Genomic DNA, 23,218 nt, shown 5'->3' on the forward strand with positions numbered 1-23,218 from the left:
GATAAAGGCTGTCACCCCACGACACTAAAGAATTTTGATTGATAGTTTGGGATTTTTTTTTTGTTTATTTTAAAGGGATTCTTGAAAGAAATCTTCAAAATCCTCTCATTTAGAATTTTAGTTTTTTTATTTGCCAAAAGCCAGGAGCTGTCATTAACTGGAGTTTAAAAAATATGGTATTCTCAACACTTCAGAAATGCAACTCACTTCTTTTAGCATCTGTGGTGTATCTGTTGGCTAGAAACCTCTATTTCATGACAGTCAAGCAGTACGTGTGTCTGAAGTCACATAAGGGTGACTTGAAGAGGTTCAGGCATTGCTTCAGTGTGACATCCACCATATCATTCCCAGAATTCTCAAGCCTCGGAGTCATGCACACAGAACTTCCTTATCATGAAAGTGATATCGTAAGCATAAAGAGAGTGTTCTCACACTCTGTCTGTAGTATAACAATACCAGTGCTCACAGACCTGCTCTGCTCTTTTGAAGCTGGGAAATGGGAGTGCCACACCTGCCACCTGCCCTCCAGCCCCCACTCCGTGTTTCCAGTTCCCACCTTACATTCAAGTAAAATACTAAAGAAATTTGGAAATTATAACCCCTAACTTAAACAAAATTAGTCCAATGCCTTTACTCAAAAGCAAGAGTGAATCTCCCACTGTTTGATCTGTTTTATTCAAGAATGAAGCAGTGTGTTATCTTTCTCACTAAGCCACCTCTTCCTTTATTCCAGCCGCTGCTCATTCCCTGCCTGATAATTGGAATTTCCTCTTAAAGATGCTGAGATCACCTTATAGAAGTAAGGTTTACATTTTGGCAAACATAACTGGGGCAATAAGCTTTAGATGGAGCAAAATGTATTGCTTCTCTTGCTTTATTGCAGGAGTTATTTGGAGCTTTACATAGTTATTCTATTAATACAGCTGATGGTAAAGTGAAAAGAAAATGAAATAAATGAAAATCTCCTTGAAGGATCTAAGTTTTGAAGGGACAACATAAAACAAATATCAGCTTAGTTTTTCTACACAAAACTGAACTCAGCAATAGAGATCTTTAAATATCTTGTAAGTGTTTATAATACATGTAAGTATTTTCAGGTTCTAATTATCGTCACATTTCCTTCTTCTTTCCAAATAACACTTCAGTAACGCATACAAAAGAACAGAAAGATCTCAAGACACAGTTTTATAAAGAGTTTTACTGATCCCTCAGAAAATAAGTTCTCAATGTTTTTTAAAAACATTTCAGATAACTTTTTATTATTTAAAAAGTTTAGTTAAGTTTACTCCAACAAGGGTCAGAATAAGATACTTCTTCATAAATTTGGAAACAAATTTCATAAAGGAAGGAAACAGTAAAAGATACTTGCAAGGTCCTTCTGGAAACTGATCTAATTCTTTCTGTAAAGCGAGAAGTTCTAGTCAAATTTCATACATTTCCTTCCTTTTTCATGTTTAGTTTGAGAAGTAATACAGACTTTCTCTGAATATTCCTTCTGAAAACTGACTCTTCATCTCCAGGAAAAGACCTGACCTTTTATCTCTGCATTTACTGGCAAAAAATATGCAATTTAAACACATCAATCATGTAGTAAGTGGTGTTGCAACAATTTCCTGATATTTAATAGAATGTTTTCAACTCATACCCATCTTGGGTGTGGTATTCTGCAAACCTGCCTGAAGCAGGGATGCTTTAGAAGGAAAAGATCTTGGTTGATACTCATATTGAAGCTCTTTGGGTGTCATTCAGTGCTAGATTTAGCACCACTTGAAGGCTATTTGCAAAGTCAGACCTGATGAACTTTGATTTCCCACTCTTACGGAATTTCTGGCACAAACAGTGGTTACATCTCAGCACTCCATGGATCCAATACCTGAGGGAACAGCATTCTTAAACATTATCAAAATTATGGTGAATGTCTTACACTCATTATTCTGAAGAAATAATGATTTTTTAAAAATAGAATTTAGTATTATATTAATCTAGATTAAATGCTTTTAAATACTATATATTTTAGACAACACAGAAATTCTTGAAAAAAGAACACTGATTCCATATTCTCTTGCAGTAGCCTAAAGACTCACCTTTTCCCTCATCAACTATATCTGTTATGGAGCTAAATGTTTGGTTTTATGGAGCTAAATGTTTGGCTGCCAAGAGTCACATAAATCTCATTCATCACCTAACCCACACTGAAGACTTGCAAGATGTCTAGAAATCTTGATTATATTCTTCTTCATAATCTAATGATTAAAACTTACATAATGGACAGTGTTAAACTAAATTCAAAACCTCGCTTTTTGAAAAAAAAAATTGCCCTCCTGTTCTCCATATTTCAGGGGAGTCTTGTACAATAGGCTGAGAGGGCTTTCTGATGAAGGACAAGGGTCTACTATTTAACCTGTTATAAAAATTTGGAAATTATTGCCACGAGGTACTCTATATTCTGGTGGCCAGGGAACACTTTTGATTTTATCACCATATAAAAGGTTGTTTCTAAGCTGTGAAGCCTGGGAAAAGCCCATGTGCAGCCATCTAATATCTTAACTAAAGCCTCTTAAATTGCCAAACCAGTTGAAGGCAAATTTAATTTTGCATCTGCACAAAATTCTGAATGAGCAAAAAGATGTAGAATTGAAAAAACAGTCAAAAATAGATCACACAAAGGACACCTTGTTCTGTCCTTTTTCATTTTGGACTGAAAGTTCTTATTTTTTTCCTTTTTTTTTTTTTCTTTTTTTTTTTCTCTCTTTTCTTTCTTATTGCCACACAACTTTTCAACTTTTTTATTTTGGCAGATGATCCCTCATGTCATAGAAGAATACAAACCTCTTACAAGGAAAGAGGTACTTCTTTACTTGTAAGAGTTTTGCACCAAGTTTGAAATGAAGATCCAAAGGTTCAAGGAAAATTTGGTGAAAGATCAAAATGTTCCAGCTGATTGGCTGAAATAGTGTTACCTAGAAAAACATCCAAGCAAACAAGCAAAAAAGCCTCTTTGATACTTTCACAAAACTAGCCTTAATTGTTGATTAACTGCAAATGAATCAATAAAGAATGGCACATAAAGGTGTTTAAATCCCCTAGAAGACTGCAACAGGATTTAAGTATATGCCAATTGTACGCATTGAATGCATAGAAACATTAAAGAGAGCACATGCACATGCTATGTCAATAAACACATATATGTATATGTGTTTGCTTAACCTTAAGCATTTCCAATCTAAATTAGCTAGTTGCTCAAAAAACTTGAGTAGACATTAAAAAGTGATTTGTTTAAGAAATTATTCATATTACTTGTCTTAAACAGGCAACTTTGAAGGTGATAAAATCCTCCAAGGGAGTCAGGAAAGGACATAAGGCTGTGAACACCAAGAATGACCTCAGCTTGAGGATATTTAAAGTTAGGTCCACCATTGCTTATTTCATTCAGCACCTGAATGGTCTTTGTATTTACACCATTAAAAAAAAATGAAAAAACCAAACCAACAACAACAACAACAACTAACCGTACTTGAATCGTGCATAAATCCTTTTTAGGAGAATCATCAAGAGCCTAGCTATGAAAGATTTAGAGCTATTGACCTATATAGTCTCCACCAAGTCCAAGCTCAGGGTCAGTCAAGATTTAGCCACCATACTGTTTGAATTATTCACTTTTTAAATTCACTTCATTAAAAAATCATTAATATCCCAGATAGACACAAATTGTTCTTTGTCGTTCTTTTATATGGAAATTTTAGTTGGTTTTTTTTTCCTTTTTAACTGATGGTTTTCTTTATTTTTGGGGAAAAGAGCAGAAGATAATTACTTCTTTTCTCCCCTCTTTTTTTTTTTCCATCCTTAAACACACAGGTGGAAAAATGCATCAGAAAACATAAGCAAGAAGAAAAAGAGAAAATAGCCTCTAGTTCTGTCTCAGGAGTGGGGAGAGGAGGGCAATAAGAACTGATAAAGAATCTAATAAATCACAGCAGATTAACAGCTCTCTCCATTTTTTGGCACATTATATATATCTATATTCCTTCTCTACACCTGTAAACGACAATGAATATCTTACAGTTGTAGGGTAGAATATGAAAATAGCACCTGAACATAATTATGAAAACTACAGTGTTTTTCAAAATGTCTATTGTCTAACATATGGTCTTTAATCTAAAAATAATCTGTGCCTTATTATTTTTGACTAGAATCTAAGTAGAAACTTGCAAGGGCTTTTTGTACTGTATCAAGCTGCTTTTAGAAACTGTAGTTTATTACTTCACCAATAAAACCAGGACAGCAAAACATATTTTATTAGGCAAACTGCACCACTAATTTAATAGCACTGGAAACATACTTTATTAATTTTATAGGGCTTAACATAGACCAAAAAGGCACTGGCCATATTTTAAAACCATTATACAAAACATGTTGTTGACATTGTGGAGATGAGGTCTTCACTCACCAACAACAGTAGTTTTTTTCTGACTCATAACTGTTCAAAAACTGTTCTGATTAAGCTGTGGTACAGGTTTGAGCAGTGGTTGGGATTAGATGAGTAGCAATGTGAATTCCACTGGTTACCAATGTGATAGTTGTGATTTAAGCATTTAAGCAGAATTTACAGCCAGCCGCTTTCTTCTAGTAGCAAGGTCCTGACTGCACACACATGGACCTCAAGCAATCCCTGGTGATCCTTGTGTCTCTCTTCGAACTCACACTATTCCTAATTCTACTGAATCTGATTCTACTGAAGGACCCAGGCTCCTTTCAAGACAAATTTTCACTGATCTTGAAAGCAACATCACGCAAGTCAGATTGTGAATCCAGAAAGTGTCAACTCCTCAGCTGGCAAAAACTTAATTACAAGTTAAATTATATGAAAAATCTGTACACACAAACTGTTTCTGAAGCTGCCATGGTTTGTATTTAAACTGGTTCCACCTCAGCTTGAAGAGGTTCTGAAGGAGGTTTGGTCTCCTGAAGTTTCTTGTTGCATCTTTGAGGAAAAGAGACATTTACTCAGTTAGAAGACAGAAAGGTCAGGAGGATTCTGCATGACTCTGTGAAGATCACTGATCTGACATGCTTATAGCTGTGGCATAATTCTTTCCACTACAGATGTTTTAAACTTTTTGTCTGAAGTGTTATTTGTTCTGAATTGCCATTCACTGCCCCATTTCACAACTTTCCTGGTTAAGACATATGATCTGACTGAACTGTGTGGCATTCACATTCTCTGAAAAAACCCCTTCGCTCAGGACTTTTCTCCTGGGAAGCTGAGAAGCCTCAGAGGAAAAGGAAAACTATTCTTATCTCATTTGCTTCTCCTGTGTTATGCTCATGTGTAATGTGTTTGGAGATTGTTTACCCACAGGTGATTGTCTGACTGGATTCTGGTGTGAGTTGACTCTTTGGCCAATTACGGCCAAGCTGTGTTGGGACTCAGGAAAGAGTCACAAGTTTTCATTACTATCTTTTTAGCATTGAGTAAGTATCCTTTCTGTATTCTTTAGTATAGTTAGTATAGTATTCTTTAATGTAATATAGTATTATAAAGTAATAAATTAGCCTTCTGAGAACATGAAGTCAGATGCTTCATTCCTCCCTGCCACGAGAGTCCCTGAAAATACAATAGGTCAGGAGGATTCTGCATGATTTTGTGGAGATCACTGATCTGACATGCTTACAGTTGTGGCATAATTCTTTCCACTAGAGATGTTTTAAACTTTTTGTCTGAGGCTTTATTTGTTCTGAATTACCATTCACTGCCACATTTCACAACTTTTCTGGTTAAGACGTAAGATCTGACCTAACTGCACTTTGCAGCTGCTTCATGGCAAGTAACAAAAAAAAGGCCACTTTTTTTTTTTTCTTTTTCTTTTTTTTTTTTTTTTTTCTTTTTTCAGCAAGGGGTAAACAAGAGGGTAATAACTTGTGGTTTGGGATGTTCAGGCTGGATATTAGTTAAATCTTTCTACTCAAACCGGGGAAGAACTACTGGAATATGTCACCCAGGGAGTTTCACCCTTGGAAACTTTCCAGTCATGACTATTCATAGTCCTATCTGCTCTGACTTAGTGATGCCAGTAGAGCCTGCCTTGAATCCTGGACTAAGTGAACTCCAGATATTCTCTTTGACCAGTGATACTATGAATCCGGGTAACATTTGTCCTGTGAGATCATCTGATACAGTCCGGGCAACAAGATTAAAGGGCTAAGTTTGCAATATATTTAATATAAATATAATATAAGGTCATTTAGTACATGGAACATATCATTCAGCCTTAGTGTCAACATACTCCTGTGTTATAGACAAGGCCATAACATTTAGGAGATTCTTACTCACTTACTCGAAACAAGAAAAAAAAATATACATTGGTGTAAGCATTTGCTCTTGCACCTTTGTGTCAATCTTTGAACAACTGGAAAAGAGGAAAAGGTGGAATTATAGTTGGGACAGTTCTAAGAAGTTTACATCTGTATTTTCCTGCTGCACATAAAGTTGTTCTTTGGAAATAGTAAACAAAGCACAGCTTGATAAACTTTCTACTGTGCCTGCACGGGTACTGTTGCTCATTGCACTCCCTGGGGTGGAAAGCTTTTACTAGAAGTGTGTTAAGTAGCTTGAGAAATTAATTTTCCTATAATAGAGACATCTTTAAAAACATGAGCTTGCTGTGCAGTAAATCAATTCATGTGACAGATTTATTCTTTTATTGGGAATTTTTCAAAGGGTTTTAAAAAAGGAAAAAACACTTGAGATACTTAAGAACTGCTGAAATACCACAAAAAACAAAAATCAAACAAAAAAAAAAAAACCCCAAACAAACAAAAAATCCCCCACAAAAATCCCAACAGATCAAACAAACAAGCAAACAAACAAAACCTCCTAAAATAAGACCTCAAACAAAAATCAAAACAAAACAAAACCAAACAGACAAAAAGAAGCCCAATTCTGAAGCTACTTTGGAAACTCAAAAAGTTTTTAAACTTTCTGTCAGAGTAATACATTTATCTTCCCTGTCAGTTGAGCTAACAATATCAACATTTACTTGTATTCATTGTCTTTTTTAACTTGCAATGATCACTGAATTCTGAAAGACAATAAAATAAGGCCAGAATACATCAGAACAAAATGTATTTTAGGTATTTTCAGGATATTTCCAATCCACTAGAGCTTAGAAAACCTGAAGATCTCTTCATCAAGTTTCAATTATGTGTGACCAGTCAGTGAAAATTTTCCATGAATCATTGTTACAAGAGCTTCATATTTAGAAGCCCAAGCTTTTTTCTACTTCTGCTACATCTTTTCCATATAAAGTCATGCAGGATATTTAATTTATCTTTGCTTATTCTTCTTCATTCCCTCCCAAGCTCTCATGTGAGATATCTGACCTCATCAGAGACTGGAAGGAAGTTGTAACTTATAGACATATTGACTGGGTGTTTTGTATATGTGTTTGCGAATATTATAAAGGAAGGATGTTTTTATGCCAAAATTTCATTTATTTCAGATAGAAAAGCTCCAGGACAGGGGCAACTGTATAAATAGCCCTGTGGAAAAAGTGGACTGAGAAAAACAAGCAAAAGAACTATAGTTGGCAGTACAGAAATTTGAATCACAGAATATATTGAAAGTGTAGAAGTTTGGATTTTTTTTTTTTTCCAAAAGAAACTTAATATTTTCATGACTAATGGCAGGATACAAATGTCAGAGCAGAATAAATTTATTTTTTAGCAAGATAGGCACTGGAATAAATTAGTAAAAAGGCCAAAGAATATTACTGCTTCTAAAGGGAGATGGTTGAGTTTTATATTTATAATAATTTATGTATCCATAATTTTATTTCTGGTTAAAAGATGTCTGCATATTGATTTTCTTTTTAGTATTCCAACATCATCACATTTTGGTATTTGGCTTTTTTTTCAGCAATATTGTAAAGTCTAGTGTATTTTGGCTAAAAATTTAACTGGATACAGAATCTAAACAGAGTAGGGTACTGCTTTTCTGAATGCATTTTGAAAGTTGGTGTTTTTTTTTTTAAATTTTATTTTTTTGTAACTAAGTATTTGCACTTCAAAACCAAACCTCAGAGTTTCACCATAGCTTCTTAACAAAACAGACTCACTGGATTGGAGTTTTTCTTGGCACAAAGCTGTATGCAATTAAGAGTTCCACTAGCTGGGTTGTTCCTGCCTGCAAAAATGAATAGTTTCTGTATGAGTTTTTTAAAAAAAAAGTAAAATAGAAAAAAAGGAACTTACTCAGCAGTTGAAATATACAATAAAAATGTCACTGCTATCTTTGCTTTAATTATGGAGCTCACATTGTGATTATATTCTATTCCAGTTTGTCAGAAAATGAGACTGTAACCATTATTGTTAAGCACTGTAACATCTCTTCTCTTCACTGAGTTTGTGTGCCCTCATTTTTATTCAGTCATATTCAAACCACATCCTTTTCTCACAGGTTTGCAATAACTAGGACATTTTTCTAGCTCATTCTGCCTGTTATAAATGAATAGCCTGGAAAATTTCCTTCTCACTCCTGTGTTTAAAGGCACAGATGAAGGGCAAAAAAATTCTCCTCTTCTGCCACCGTGCAGGAGGCCTTCCACGATCACAGCAGATCTCAGTGTCTTATTCTGTGCTAGAGCATTCACCTGATCTAGGAGAGAGTAGTCAGAGTGTGGCATATCCCCACAAAGACCTGGAAAGTGAGGAGAGACATTAAAAGCAGTTTGGAGAAAGCAATGCTGCCCAAGGGTGTTTTTCCAGTGGAAAGGGAGACCAAATCAGATAGTCATCACAGCTGGAAAGAACTCCTGGTCTGAGAAGCTCAGACCTCAGCTGTGTCATCTATAAACTTTCCCACAATTAGGACTGTCCCAGGAAGAACCAGAGTTGTGAAACACCTCATCTGAGGAATCCTTTGAACTGAAAAGGTACATTTTTAATGCAAGTGTATAAGTTTGGGTTTTGGTTATGTTTTTGGGTTTGGGCTTTTTGTTTTGTTTTGTTTTTTGTTTTGTTTTTCTCCTGTGTTCTACAAATCGCATGCAGAATTCTGTCATTTGTAACTGTTGATGGCAAGCAGTTTTTTTTCCATAGTGGGTGGGACAGTCACCTGGCAGTATTTATATAAAACAGAAAAAAACAGCTGCACCAATGAATGCTTTCTAGAAGGTCAGTCCACTCCACATCCAACTCTTGCCTGAATCACAGGCAGCTGCTTCTGAAAATGTCACAGGACTTCACTCCACCTGATCTTGACAGCAGAGAGCAGATCATACAGGTCACATCTTGCCTTTGCCATGTTCTGTGTTGCTACTGAGAAATGCTTTCTGAACAGCAGCTAGAAGATATTCCAACTGACTTCTGCTGGCTTTCTGCCAGACAACGTAGTTAAGTTCTAAATACTTCTCCAAATCATGCCTATTTTGTTGATTTTTGTTTCTAAAAAATAGAAAAAATGTCTAAGTTTTAATAGGCTTGAAACATCATGTTTTGGCAATTTCAAAAATACTTTTTAATTTCTCAAGCATTTTGTTTGGAATGTTTTTGTACAGCACATATATCAAAACAAATAGAAACATCCAGCCCAAAAAAAGGAGTACTGTTATCTTCCCCTGAACATTTTATTGGTAAAAATATTAAATTCTGTGCAAATATCTATACTTATAACCTGGAGTTTTATGTTTATAATCACAAACTGGCAAATTCTTCTGACAATAATGGGCAAATATGGAAAAATGCACTTTTTATATTTATTTCTATTAGAGCAGTTAAAATGCTGGTTTTTGTTTTTGTGGGGATTATTGGTTGGGGTTTTGTTGGCTTTTTTTTTGGTGTTTTTTTGTTGGTTTTTTTTTTTTTTTTGAAGTTTTTTTGTTTTTGTGTTTGTTTTTTTGAGTTTAAATAAATGTGAAGTCATAATAGATTAATAGTGGCTACTTAAAAAAAAATCCAAACCAACCATCCAACCAAAAACACCTCACCAAAACCTGATGTTAAGATTTTCATTACTTCTATTAGACTAAATAATACATTTCCTTCTTCCTTCATACAGAAAGTTTACAAAAAATTCAGAAATATGTGAGTTTGGACAGAAAAACTTTTGGACAGATACTTCGTCCTCTAGAATGAGAATAAACACAGCAATGTAAGTATTGCATTTCTAAATATCTTACCTGAAGCTTTATGAACAATTGTGCTTTCTTGATTATGCAATAGCTGTCTATGTATCTTGACAGTGAAGGAAAACAATTTTAGAATATACAGTCCTCAGCTCCTGGGCTTTTCCCTGCAGATGAAGGATATACAATTTGAATCCCATGTAAGTCAGAAAAAGCATTATTTCCAATGAAAACACATATGATTTAAATATTATTAGGTTATCGAGTGCAATATGGTACCTTATTTTGCTGATATTTGTAGCTGGTGGCTATGATGCTTTGTGACTCTCTCTTGAAAAGCAGGAAAATATTTTGGCATTTTCATTTTTCCTGACTGAGTTCAAAATTTCCTAGCTTCAGCTTAAATTTGAAATAATTAATACTACACAGGAATTGGACTTCTTAGAAGTGCTTTTTAAATATATATCTATATACATATAATATTTATATATATATTATTTATAATATAAATTTTTTTTGCTCTCAAATAAATGTCATTAAATAAATAAAAGTTTAAAAAAAGTTTCAAAACCAGAAAATAAAAGATAAAAAGAAGATAGAAAAAGAAAATTGCAGCTCTAGTGAGAACCACAGAATCATTCAAAATTTTAATTCCCTTTTACTTGTGAGAAAACTGAAAAACAAAATATGTCTCTGCCTTTCATAAAGAGTTTAATACACTAATCTTCTCGGTGGGCAGAATGCAGCAGCTTGCCCTATTCATGGACCATATTTCCCCCTGGAAGAACAAAAACTTTAGCTCTGATGTCTTCATGCAAACTTTGGGTTCCCTCAGTGCCATTATTGCATTGGTTCTACACCTTTAATTTGGACCCAGCTGTTCAGTGGTGTTCTGCTCACACAGGACCTTGTGACAAACAGCACAGCCTTTGACAAAGTCTCCCAAAACATCTTTGTTCTGGAGAGTGATGGATTTGGTGTGCTCTTCTAGGTGAATAAGGAATTGGTTGGGTGGTCAGTGCCCCAGAGGCCCGATGGACATCAGTGAAGGGTGGCACTGGAACAAGGGGAATTCATATCTTCCTTAATGACATGGACAAAGGGATTGAGTGCACTCTCCACCAGTTTCCCGGTGACACCGAGCTGAGTGGTGCAATTGACACACCTGAGGGACAGGATGCCATCCAAAGGAGATGGACAAGCTCAGGAAGTAGGCCCATGGGAAGCTCATGAGATTTAACAAGACCAAGTGCAAGGTGCTGCATATGGGCTGAGGGACGCACCTGGTAGCAGCCCAGGCTGGGCATGAGCAGCCCCAGAGCAGCCCTGCCCAGAAGGGCTTGGGGGTGCTGTGGGTGAGAGGCTGCACATGCCCCGGCCATGGCACTGCCAGCCCAGAGAGCCAAACGTGTCCTGGGCTGCATCCAGAGCCCCGTGGGCAGCAGGGCAGGGAGGGGATTCTGCCCCTCTGCTCTGCTCTGCTGAGACCCACCTGGAGCACTGCATCCAGAGCTGGGCTCCCAGCATGGGAGGGACAGGGATCTGTCAGAGAGACCACCAAGATGATCAGAGGGATGGAGCACCTCTCCTATGAGGAAAGGCTGAGATAATTGGGATTGTTCTGCCAGGTGTAAAGAAGGTTCTGGTGCGGCCTAATTGCAACCTTCCAGTACCTGAAGGGAGCCTAGAAAAAGAGCCCATGGGAAGCTCATGAGATTTAACAAGACCAAGTGCAAGGTGCTGCATATGGGCTGAGGGACGCACCTGGTAGCAGCCCAGGCTGGGCATGAGCAGCCCCAGAGCAGCCCTGCCCAGAAGGGCTTGGGGGTGCTGTGGGTGAGAGGCTGCACATGCCCCGGCCATGGCACTGCCAGCCCAGAGAGCCAAACGTGTCCTGGGCTGCATCCAGAGCCCCGTGGGCAGCAGGGCAGGGAGGGGATTCTGCCCCTCTGCTCTGCTCTGCTGAGACCCACCTGGAGCACTGCATCCAGAGCTGGGCTCCCAGCATGGGAGGGACAGGGATCTGTCAGAGAGACCACCAAGATGATCAGAGGGATGGAGCACCTCTCCTATGAGGAAAGGCTGAGATAATTGGGATTGTTCTGCCAGGTGTAAAGAAGGTTCTGGTGCGGCCTAATTGCAACCTTCCAGTACCTGAAGGGAGCCTAGAAAAAGATAGAAAGGGATTATTTGCAAATCACTTACAGTGACAGGACAAGAGGGAATGGCTTCAGACCGAATGAGAGCTGGTTTAGATTGGATATTAGGATGAAACTCTTCCTGTTGAAGACTGTAAGGCACTAGAAAAGGTTGTCCAAGGAAGCTGTGGCTGCCCCATTCCTCAAGGCCCAGTTGGATGTCACCTTGACTAGTGAAAGGTGTCCCTTGTCATGGCAGGAGGGGTGGAAGCAGGGGTGTTTAAGGTCCATTCCCACACAAACTGCTCTATGACTCTTTGATTCTGTGATGCTCTTTGTATTGTACTCAACATAAAATAAAGATATGTCTGCTATCATTATTTCTTTCTCTTTTTAGCTTTGTTAACCTACTGCTGAGCCCAGTCTTCGAGTTGCATGAAGAAGCTGTAGATATTTGTGCTTTCTTGTTCTCACTCCAGGGTATTGAGTAACATCCTCTTGTGTTCATCTCACCTAACTGTATCTGGGAGACATTTACAGCACCATCCTCCTTTGAACACATCATCTGGAACTCTCTTTTACTCCTCAGACAGTGGCAGGAGCTGTTGTGATGCAATTCACACAGTCTGCTTTACGTATATATTTCAGGGTGGAAAGAATCATCCAAAAAATGTTTGCAGTTTAGGTGTGGACACCTACTAGCCAGAGTAAGAGGCATGTTCCTTCTTTTCTGACCACTGGACATTCAGTAATGTCCCTCTGCCTGACAAAGCTGTACATCTGTACTCCTCAGTCTGTTTAATTCTCAGTGGACAAGGTTAGCTTAAACAGTGTAAAGAGCAGGTCTGTGCTAATGTGGTTTTTTTCGCTGAAGTCTGTCACGGACCACTCATGAAAATAGCTCAGTCATCAAAACTGCCTCCTAGGTGGTAAATGGAACTTTCAACCCAATGGAACATTTCAAAGTAGCATTTTATCTTTTGATTATACTGTCATACAAAAATATTTCTTTAATTACTTTTTCAGCAAAACACAATTTCCTCTAGAGAAAACTGTACTGTACATTATATTTTCTGTCTTCTCTCTCATTTTCTGCTAATTGTCCATATAATATTTGAATAATCTAAGCAGGAGATCTCAAAATATTTCCACAGCCATTTCTAGGACTCAGAATAATTCTCCTAGAAAAAAAAAAAAAACAAACTATTAATAAATCCCTTCCCTTTTTGTATCATCCTATAAAGCTTCTACTTTCTCTTCATATTAGCTTCTCTTAGGGACAGAAAAAAGATCCCAAACAACCCCTATTCAAAGTTGGGTTGGTTACACATTTTTGGTTTTTTCTGGGGGAGAGGGTTATTTGTTTGGTTTTGGATGGGGTGTTTTCATATTTTGTTTTGTAGTTTTTCTTTGGTTTGAGTTGGGTTGGACTTTGGTTGGTTGGTTGATTGGGGATTTTTGGGGAGGAATTGTTGAAGGTATTTTGTTTTTTTTTTGTTTGTTTTGGGGTTTTTTTTGTTGTTTTTTTGTTTGTTTGTTTTGTTTTTGTTTTTGTTTTGTTTTTTTTTTTTTTTTCTGAAGAGCACAAATATATGTTTTTTCTATTTGAAAAAGCAAGCTGTTAAGTTGAAGAATTTTTGTTCAGATGAATTTATTCCATTATTCCTGATTGTTCTTTCTCTACAAAAAACTACTTCACATTTATCCTCTCAGATATTTGGGAGTGTCTATATGTGGAAATTATGAAGATAGAAATACTGGACTTAGTCAACACTCTCTTTAATATACTCTAAATCCAGCAATTGCTGAACAGCTATTTGCCATCTCCATTGCCTCTTAAGGCTTATTTTAGACCACAAATGCAGAAAGTGGTGACACGACACTGAAAATACATGTTATCCTTCATAGGTCCCAGTCCATCCAAAACTGACAGGTCAAGGGAATGAATGAAACATGAGGGAACCCCTTCTTGTCTCCTGCAGCTCACAAGGAACCTCACTAAGGTAGAATAAGGAAATAAGGGTCTGGATTCTGACATCTAAGAGTATTCCTTCTCACAATGTCTCAGACATTCAATTGCACTTTAGTTACATTATAAACCTGCATTTACACAGGAGTAGTTGGATTCTCCATTGGTTCACCTCAACAGAGAACTGTGAATACATTTTCTACATTTCTATGGTTAGGTAATATTAATTGTAATTTGCTTCTCTCTTGTACTTTGGGAAAGTTTTGTTCCAGCAAGACTGGGTCTCTTTGCAAGGTGCAGACTCACAATTCACATGGTCTTGTAAAATTAGGCCATAAGAAAGATGAGCCTTCCAGGTGTGCTGGAGAGCAGACTGAGCAGATTGGTGTCACCTGTGACTATATAGGTGCAAGCTGAATTGAGCAGGATGGGTTTCTATTGCTTGCTCCATAGTGCTTGGAAATTATTATTCTGACCCAAAATCAAGACATTTTCCTCAGACTGCTTTTTGGAGAATTACCAACTGTGTTATAGATGTACTTTTGTGCTTGTGAGCTCAACACTAAAATCAAGCTAAACCTAAATAACTGCCATTGACTTTTACTTGACACCAGGAACCTCTGATTGGTTTTTCCTCATGAGATTTCAGGAGCATTCAAAGAGGAAGTAGAAAAGAAGAAAGTGAAATGGTTTTATCACTCCCCTTGAAATCACAGAGGTTGAAACTAATGTAAAAGTTGTAGCTCTTTCTGAAAAGGTCCCAAGGAATTTGTATGTAATGTTGAGTTTCAACTCAGCTCTCTTTTTGACCCTGAAGTTAGTGTGACATGTATGGCAGTGTTTATTAATAAAACAACAGTCCATTGGTAAACAAGTTTAATACCAGGCATGAATGTTTGATATTCCATCTAAAATGAAAAAATATGTATTCTATAATGAATACTTAATTAGGACTGTGATCTGAATACAAGGACCAGAGCCCCTACCGCTGTGCAGACAAACCAGAGTGAAATGAATTACTGTCATGCAGGGGGTGATATTAATGGTGTCCAGCTTTATAAATGAATCCAATTTTAAGCCACTTTAGTTGCTATCATACTGAGAGAGAGTGCAACATGCCTAACATATCATTTCTGTACTGCCAAATGCTAAGATTTAAGCTTTAAAAAATTTTAACTTGCAGATGTTTTCCCGCATTAAATATTTCTAATTATCTGTTGCTGCAGCCAGACAACATTAAAAATAAATAAAATTGAAATTTTGGGGGTTTTCAACTGTTTGTTTGTTTGGATGGCTGGTTTTGTTTTGTTTTTGCTTATATTAAGCCATATATTAATAGATGGGCCTTGATTTTTACTCTGAAATTCTAACTGGTGTTTGGCATGAATGCTGGCTATTTGGCCACTAATAATTTATTACAATGTAATTTTTTCTCAGCTGATGGTGTGCGCTATGCAGTTGTATTCAGTCGGTTTTGCAGCTCTTGGGAAGGGAGCCTCAGTAAGAACCTCCACTTACTACTTCCCTTTTAAAAATTTTAATATTCCCACTTGAGGGAGCAGTCATTCAAAGTCTCACACCTGTGAAAAGTTTAAGCCATGTGAACATTTCTTCACTGATTTCCAAAGGATTACATGCATGTGCAAGCATTTGCTGCATTTAAATATCAGATTTGGGTTTAAATGTGTATCCTAACGTCTGACTCATTTAAATCTTCCAGACTGTAGACATTATTTTCACTTGTAAAACAGGTTTTCTCACTTACATAACTGGCATTTCTCTCTGTCCCTGCCAGCAAACACCCAGATAAATATATTACAAAAAGGCAGTGTAAGTTTGCAGCCAGCTTGAGAGCAAAATTCTTTGGGAATGGTGAGCATCTCAGATGGCTGGCAGCAGTATTCCCATTACAGCACAGATCAAACAGGAAAACATGAGAACCAAGCAAGAGCAGATTTTCAGGACTTGAGGTTAGCTGCTTGAAAGTACACAATGTAGAACTCCCTCTGTTCCCCACGAGGTCACTGCAAGTTTCACTACTGACTCCACAAAAAAAAAAAAAAAAAAAAAAAAAAAAAAAAAAAAAAAAAAAAAATCCCCCCCTTTTTTCCTCCCTTTTCCTTCATCAGAAAGATTCAATATTTTCCAATATGAAGGATTTTCTTACATGGATGAAAATTTCTTAAGATTATAACTATGACTAAAATAATTCAACTATGACTAAAATAAATCTGATTTTTAACACTCTCCACCTTTCTGTCTCTCCCTAAAAGTTCTGACAAATAAAAAGAAGTAGTGGGATTTTTGGCATCAGGTCTGCCTGTGAAAAAATATCACACAGACTGAAAAGAACCTAATTTATCTCAGTGAATCAAATAAAAAAAAAGTAATTTCTATGAGCAGTTGGTGTTTCTTTCATCTGATTAGTAATAGGAAAGAGAGTTTAATACTTCTAGGTCAGTGATTTGAATTGAGTTTAGTTAAGTAGTTTATGTTAAACAGAAGTTCATTATTACTTTTTGTTATTAATTATGGGTTTTGGTTGACTTATCTGAAATGATTAAGAGCTATATTCAGAGTCTAAATATAACCTTTGGTCCTGTGCACAACTTCCTCCAGATGCTTCTTTCAGATGTTCTCTGTCACTGAAGTTTGGGTGAAATTTTGGATACTACAACTTAATTTTTTCAAAGGTGACTACAGGAGCTCGGGGCTAAATTCCAACTAAATCTTAAAGAGAAGAATGGTTGAAGCTTAAGATTTCATGGATCTGCTATTTCTCCCTCAAATGAATTCTCATAAATTCTCATAAATCACTCAGGTCACACTTCCACATTGGAAGTAGCTGTGTGTCCTAATGTTGGCTAAATGTGGGTTTAAGTACATTAATGATGTTGAAATACTTAATTATTATTGTATGAGTAAACTGAAAACAGGATCTTTTAAATCTGAATGTTGCCAGACAATGCTTTAAAAATAAATAGCAATAAGGTTCTTTTTGTAGAATTGTAGCCACCAAGAATTTGGACTCCTAAACTAAGCAGTTTGCCTTGGCTCCCTTAATACTGAGTGGAGGGAGATAGACATCTCCAGGGAATGATTCATCCTTATGATGTCTGCCTTATGTCCTAGAGTCTATATCTTCATATCAACCACAGAAAATGTATATCAAAAACACGAAAATTTCAGAATTAGTTAAGTTCACCAGGCCCCATCATTACTGGCCCATTCTCAGACTCTCTTGCACCAAGAATATCTGAGGACTGCAATAAAAAGAAACAGTTCCCTTCAGAAATCTCTATCACTCTTCAAAAAGTAAACTTTGATGTGGTAGATAAACAGGGAAAATTAGCACTTTCATTTGTTTGTTTTGTACCAGTGTGACTGATAAAGAAAAAGCATCTTCCAAGAGAAGAAAATGCATTTTTCTCGAAGCAGTAATAAAAAATACAGGACTATCACATAGTATCTGGGAAAATTACATAGAGCATAGCTGTGGAACAATGACTATTTAATCCACGTTTAATTTGTGTCACCATTGTATATTGATTATCCATTATCCTCATGCAAATGGCATGACTTATCCATTGAAACAGCTGTGCATTGTTTTTAATTTTAAGTGAATTCTTTTAGTGCTCCATGAAAGGTGTCAGATTAGCAGCCCCAGGGACTGAAGGCCTCTGTTTATCCACAGAGCGTATTCGAGTGATAATGATGGATCCACTCAAGCAGCTGCCTCAGACGTTACTTATCTTGAGGGTTTGTTCCACTGCTCACAGGGCCAAAACATCCCCTCACAAATGAATAATAAGCAGATTCTGGGCCCATAGATGGAGAATGAGAGTGTTTAAATGCCAGCCTTCTGTAATAATATATTCCCATTTATTTAGGCGTCCTGTGTGAAACTGGGCAAACAGAGGTGTAAAGAAGTTGCCTTGGAAAGAGCATAAGGTATTGCCCTGTTTTCAATATCCCTTGCAATTTTCACAGCTTTTAAAAAAGTAATTTATCAGATGCAGAAAAAGAAAAGTAGGAAAAGGTGGCAAATGATCTGTGTTTGAGGATGGATTTTGGGCAACGAAAGACTCATCAGTCAAGCAATGAAGCTTGAGAAAATGTCATGGTACCAGGTGTCTCACAGAGGCCTCTCACAGAGTCAGGCAGCAGATGAGAAAGCGAAAGGAATCACTCTGTCATGAGTCTTTAAAACACAGAAACCAGGGTGTATCCAAGAGATTCTTGGAGAAAAAGGTTTGTAACCTATGAAGGCAATTTTCATGCAACACACAATTAAACAGGGTTTCTCATCACCACAGGATGTTTCTGAGGATTCAAGAGGATTTAAAAAGGCAGTGGAAAAGTCCAGAAGGAATGGGTCCATGGGAGGTTATTAAGTGCTGTGGAAAGGATGCTAGTTTCCCTTCAAGAAGTGCCAGCATCACAAACTGCCAGGAGCTGGGGAAATGTATCAGCAAGAAATCACTCAGCAGTTGTTTGATCCATCTTATTATTTCACTAAGTATCTTCTACTGCTCTCTTTTGGAGACAGGATATTGCTCTGGAGGATTCTGGAATAGGGAACCTTTGACCTCAGAGGCAACTGCTTCATTTTTGGTGAATTCCTATTTATAGCCTGGTACAAAATTACATATTACATTTCCATGTCCTGATTCCTCTACTAGATTTTTATTTTCCTTCTTTACATAAATGAATGCAAACATTGGAATAAAAAGACTTCACAGTCATTACAGTCCATTAAAAAGACAGTAAGAGCATGTCATGTCCAGTGTATGATCACCCCCATTTCATTTTTTCCCAGGATTCAGTTCTTGGTGAGGCTGAAATAATTACCATTGAATTTCCATAGTTAAAATTAGAAAAGCATTTCTGATTGCAGAATAGGTTATGCATCAGAATGCAGGTTTGAAAGTGTTGATCAGGAATGTGGCACTAAAATCATCAGCCCACTTATGTTTGATCTTGAGTCCTTTCCATACTAAAGCTCTCCTAAGGAGATAAGACAATACATTCCTCTTTTTGAGCAACAAGGGAAGGAAACAGGTTGTCTCCATAACCCTGCACATAATCTGCAGCATTCCTGACATGTTTCCAGGACATCAGAGGCAGCAGGATTCCAGGTGGGCTGCCTTACGAGACCTTGATATTTTCTCCTGTTCTGTACTCAGGATAAAACATCTGTTTGATTACAAATTATGTTTTCCAGCCCCACACAATCCCTATCTTATTTATTGATGTTCTGTCCTTTTTAAATGGCTTTCTTGAGAGTGGAAAAAAAAAAAAACCAAACAAAAAAAACTAAAAAAAACCAAACCAACCAAAAAAAAAAAAAAATGAAAACCAGGAAGGATTAATATGGGATAATGATGTATTCTGCTGTGTTTGGGTCACTGACAGTCTAGCTAAAGTTCAGGTTTAAAGACATAAAGAGTATAGTAGAAATACTATGCTATACTGTAGAATTCTAAAATACATACCTGTAATACATCATCCCACTATGGAGCATCATTTCCTATTCATGTCAGGAACTATCTTTTATGTTGCAAAACAGAACAGGCAACTTTAACTGCAAGCAAAGCAGCAAAGTGAGAAAGGCAGATTGATAAAGGCACCAAGCTCATGGCCTTGAACAAGACAAACAGAGACAGAGATAAAAAATATTCTTTTACTGACTTAGTGACCTATGTCAGGGAGTTAGCTCTGGTCCCTGGCCAGCTGAGATGGACTAACTCATGTTTTCACTGTCTCTGGACACTGGACTATAAAAAGTCCCCACATTTGTTTGTGTGGTTTTTGTTTTTCTTTTTGTTTTGATTGGTTTGCTGGCTTTTAGAGTTTTGGTTTGTTGTTTGGTTTTATTTTTTTTTTTTTTTTTTTTTTTTTTTTAGCAGTGCTAGATGCCTCACTGCTCACTGAGCCCTTGAAACAACGTAATGCATGTGTGGGGCAGGAGTTCTGGGGAAAAATATGAAGCAAAGTGTAGTTCTGTCTTTGAGACCCATTTAAAATCCTTGGTCAGCTGTAGAGCTTTTTCAGTGCACTTCCTGATGAAGATACATGGGATACCTTATCTGAATGAGGTTCCTAACCCTAGCACACTGCTTTCTGCAAACACATATATTCTATTGCTGAAGGACAGATAATAGAGACAGCATTATCACTGTGTGTCAGCAGGGAGAACAAGAGAAAACGGACTTGAGGTTGCCAGATCTGCCCTTCATTTACCCTCCTTTTCAGCAAAGCACTCCACTGTCATGTATTAGCAGGAAACAGGGGCTGAAGTGGAGGTAGAGTGGGACTGCAAATTAAAATAGCGCCACTATGGAGAGATGTGACTGCATGGAAAGTACAGTCAGTCCTGGAGACATTACTGCCTCAGAGACACTGTCCTTGGAGAAGGGAAAAAAAAAAAATCCCACAGTAGATGAGGGCTCCCTACATTCTGTTCTCTCATCTACACTTCACGTTCAGGAGTCGGGAAATGAAAGACATAATTCTTCTCTATCTGCCCCCCTACAGTGCAGTTCTTCCTCGTGCTGCCTCCAGAAACCCTTTCCTCTTTCATCCAGAGACCTCAGGCTGCTCTCTCCCAATTCATCATGGTTCACACTACTGGAACTGTTTACACACTCTTTTTTCTGCTATCATGGACAAGACAAGGGCATTTGACCCACTCTGCTTTGGTCAACAAATGGCAAGAATTAAGTATATACTAAGGTTACATCTGAAGGACACATTGCTCGGTCTTTCAAATAAATTACATTTATCACTAATCAAGGGAGTAAAAGCAAAGGAATGGTGTCTTAGCAATTGTCTCATTATGTACTTGTGTTGTCTGGGCACAGAAAAGCAGACATTTGTCAAGACACTTCTTGACAAGACCCCTTACCTAGGGACTAAATGTTATCTTTCCCAGCAGATTTCAAAAATCCTCCCTACTAACCCCCATTTCAACCTGTATTTTAAAAAACCCTCAAAAAACCAAAACAACAACAACAAAAATCAAAACCAAACAAAATCCCAACAGAAAACCCAAACTTAAAAACTCAAATGCTGTCTGAAAACTGATGAACTATTGCAAATGACCTTGTCTGCCTTTAAAATATACTGAAGTGGTTTTGAGAGTGTTGGTTATAACCCTTTTTTTTGTTGCATGGATAGCCAGATAAGCCATTCTCAACTGAAGATTACTGCGAATCTGGGAAGGTCACCTTATATGTACTTTCCTTTGCTGTTATAGATTCATAGATTTTAAGTCCAAATGGGACCTTGTGTAACTCCTCCTGCATAACACAGGTCAGATAACTTTGCTTGATAATTCTGCATCAAATCAAATTTAAAGCATACCGAGGAATGCAGATATTACTTTATTTTCTACTCTGTAATCTCCCTCAACACTCAGACATAAGTGTGTGTCTCTCTCTCTTTCCCAAGACTTCCTTAGATCACACAGACTTCAGAATAAGTGCCTATTATATCTTGGAGCGGAAAAATGGTAAAGAGAAAAAATATAATGGTTAACAGCAGCTGGTCCGAGAGTAAAACAGAGGAGCAGAGGCAGTAGGTCAGAGAATAGATGTGACTGAGAACAGAAAGTAATGAGCAAGCTCCTGTATTTCCAAGACCTTCATTCAAATTAATGCTTACTATACCAGTAGGTCATAGATGAAAATGAGTTGGGTGGTCCTCCCTCATTCTGGACTACAGTGAGCATTTGTCAATATCACCACATATTCCTGAAAATCAGGACACATTTAGTCCATCAAGTCCTTTAGCTGCACTTGACTAGCAGGAAACCAGCTGGAGTCAGAAGGAATATAAGCAAGAAGTTAATGCTGTGGGATAGGACTATTTTGGTGAGGCTATCCCAGCTTTTCTATGTTGGACAAACAAAACTGCCCCACATTCTGTTTTGTTATTTTGTTGTCATTGTTTTTGTTTCGTTTTGACAGAGAACTTCCTCACTTTTTCATGTTTGCCACAATCATCTGGTGAAAGCTGACACCATACATACATACATACATACATATATATACATATATACACATACATATATATATATATATATATATATATATATATTTGTCAATGTATTTCTTTATTTGACTAAATAGGACAGCTGAAAACCATAGCCATCACTTAATTTGTTAAGAATTGTGCCACAGATATATGCACATAAAATATACTCATTTGAGGTGTGAGAGAAGATATTTGACTTTCCTGATTCCAAACTTTTCCTTTTACTCCTCTAATATTTCAAAGATAAACTTTTTTGTGTGGCTAATGAGCTTGCCAAGCCAGAATACATAAGTACCAGAGCCTACTGCCTAACTGCTGCCCTGGTTATCCCTGAGGTTACACATTTTACTCTATTGGCCCCAGGGCATTATTTTTTGCCCCTAATTTTACCTAAAAAAATGTATGAAATTTTATTTGTCCCCAACAAATAATTAACTCAAAATCATGTGAGAAATTAACTAACCTCTGTCACTGAAGTGCCTTTTCAATATCCTAGCCCAGGCTATTTATTGAAGCATGCTAAGAAAAAGACTTATTCATTCTGTTGGAAATTGCCCACAGTTCATTTTTATGCAAAGAAAACTTCATCTTCTTTAAAGAAGAAAAATTAATTACTAATGAGCATTAAAAAAAACCTGAGAAAAATCATTCAGCTTTAGTAACACATCACTGCATCAACTTTGTCAGAGAATTATGAGTAATTTTCATCAAAGCTTATTCAAACTTTTGATAGCCTTTCTTGATGATGTGGTAGAGCTCTGGTGTTACTGAATACTGCTAGTAATAATATTAATACTATTAATGTTATTACCAATTTCAATATCAATAACAACAACAACAACAACAACAATAGAAATAATTAGTGTTTGTACCAACTTTCATTAGTGTCCTTAGGAATGCTAAGACTTACGACATTCCAGAACTTAACTAATAATTATTTTTTGTATATTTAT

This window comes from Pyrgilauda ruficollis, unplaced genomic scaffold (genome assembly GCF_017590135.1).
Source record: "Pyrgilauda ruficollis isolate IOZ18807 unplaced genomic scaffold, ASM1759013v1 scaffold107, whole genome shotgun sequence".
NCBI lineage: Eukaryota > Metazoa > Chordata > Aves > Passeriformes > Passeridae > Pyrgilauda > Pyrgilauda ruficollis.